Raw genomic sequence first — 2,197 nt, 5'->3', positions numbered from 1 at the left:
ACTGGGGTTCAAGGAGACAGAAGCAGACATAGAAAAAGAAGCAGAGATACATCAAACCACCATATTTCCATTTCCCACTAGCTTCTGTCAGCTTTCACTGCAGTGAATCCCAGCAAGTCCACATTAGCATCCGGTACGAGGCGGTTTAGCAATTTCTCGGTAAAGATGAGCAGGCTGCTTTCTCCATAAATCCACTGGATGTTCAGTACAGTAGTTTGTCAATCTTGTTAGACAGCGAGTTCACATTCCCCATGAGTATGGAGGGGATCGCTAGTTTGTAGTGCCTCCATTTTCCACCAGCCTAGCCTTAAGGTCAGCACTAGCCTGAACGTAGGGGGTGGACAGGAAAAACTGGGACAGTTTGTTTTTTGCAAAATGGTAACCTTTTCTCTTTTTAGCAATGTTTTTGGGCTTTATGCCTTGTTTGCTTTCACTTTAGCTTCCTCAGACGAGTTTGACAGCATTCTGGGAAGCACAGTATCCTGTTATAAATCATTCAGAATGACAAATAGTTTGCAGAATTATCCACGGGAGCAGAAACTGTACGCCTGTCAGAGAGGCTCCCGCCTGTTTTCCATTTGTCACTTTGTCCGAGACAGCAGCAATTTCAATCAGACAAAATCTGAGTGTGAATCAACCTGCTAGGAAGCCTAAACTCAGTCTGATTAACAATATGCTTGTAACAGGGGCTGTAACAGCCACGTTGCTGAGCAACGTCAGGATCAGTTGGAGGCCATGATTCCTAGGATTCATCTTCTACATCCACTTACTTTGGTCAGAGGATTTTGGGAGGATGTAATGAGTCAAGCTCACAGCTTCATCACTTCCTCCTGGACATTCTACCTTTAGGCTAATGATGGAAAAGTTGTTGTTTTCCAGTCTGAACCTCAAGTCAGAATTTTCACCCATTTTGAGCTGTACAAGGATACCTGGAAGGAGCCCCAGAAGAGCTTTGCAGGGCTGACCAGTCCTATTTACAAAGGATACCATTGCTCTTTAATTCAAGAGAGAGATCTGAGTGGTGAGCACAGCTATGATGATGCATACAACCTTTATAGTTGCCTGCCAAGGAACCCTTTACTGCCTAGGTGGATCCTTACAACAACTTTAATTCTGTCTGTGTTGGTCCTGATCTGGATCTGCTATGCTACTGTGGCAACTGCTGTAGATAAATATGTTCCTGCTGAGAAACTGAGCATTAATGGGGATAGTGACCACATTAAAGAGCAGAAAATGACTCCTTACCCAGTATCCTCTCTGATTATCATCACATCCAAAGGGCCAGAAAAAGAGCCTAGTCCACTTCCTTCCAAAGTTCCTAGGACAATCAGACAGCTAAAAACTTAAGCTGTAGTCCCAGAAGGAACTCAGTCCTCAGATTTAGGGTATGAGCTGGTTGTGGGCGAAGCAGAACTTTCAGATTATTTACTATTAACTGGTTTGTCAATGCTCTATTCATACATTTTTTTGGTTCAATTACAGAAACGAATAATGAGGGTATTAAAAGAATAAAATGTGCTTGGACTTTCCTGCAAGTTTTCGGTTGCATTTGTTCCCTTTTTTATGGTATTTGTTTTATTGAATGTAATGAAGTGACTTGAAGTGATGCAGGTTTCTAAGCGGGAGACAGAAGCAGAGATACAGACAGAAGCAGAGATACAAAAGGCAACTGTAAAAGGTGGCCCTATCCAGGAAACTGACATGGTGGTAGACCAGACTATTAAGCAAACCGCAAGTGCGGACACAGAGGCAGATTTAACGCTTTCTTTCCTGGTTAAATGGAGAAGAGCTCAGTTAACTTAGAAAGCAACAGGGAGAGAGAGAGTCTGAGTTTGGATTCATTTCGAGAGGATGGTCTTGTGTTAGATTGAGGGTGGACAGGAAGGCTAATTGCTCCTGTAAGGAGTCACCGGAGAGGGGACAGTTCCAGAGCAGCGAGGAGATGAAGGAAGTAGACCTGATCCTGGTGAGCGTCCGATCTGATTCTGTGGAGGACGAGAGCAAGGAGAGGTTAGAGGAGACTCTGGGAGCTTAGTTCACTAACAGAGCTTAACCTGTTTTACCACTGAGAGAGCAGAAAAACTGTCAGCTTGCTCCAGGAAACTGCTCCAATAAAAAGGCCCCCACTGATTGTCATCAAGGAGTAACAGCCGGAACCAATCAAGCCTGCCACCCTGTAAGAAAACATAAACAAAAA

The 2,197-nt window shown here is 43.9% G+C and overlaps 1 protein-coding gene across 1 annotated transcript in view; it reads left to right on the top strand.

Annotated features, from left to right (window-relative positions):
* Positions 1 to 2,197, top strand: part of nlrc3 (NLR family, CARD domain containing 3) — a gene marked incomplete at its 3' end in the record, with an annotated part of 68,459 nt that overhangs the window by 63,148 nt on the left and 3,114 nt on the right. The window lies entirely within an intron of this gene.

The sequence above is a fragment of the Cyprinodon variegatus genome, unplaced genomic scaffold (assembly GCF_000732505.1).
Source record: "Cyprinodon variegatus isolate N-32 unplaced genomic scaffold, C_variegatus-1.0 Scaffold1526, whole genome shotgun sequence".
Taxonomy (NCBI): Eukaryota; Metazoa; Chordata; class Actinopteri; order Cyprinodontiformes; family Cyprinodontidae; genus Cyprinodon; species Cyprinodon variegatus.
This window is presented reverse-complemented; position numbering and strand designations above follow the sequence as displayed.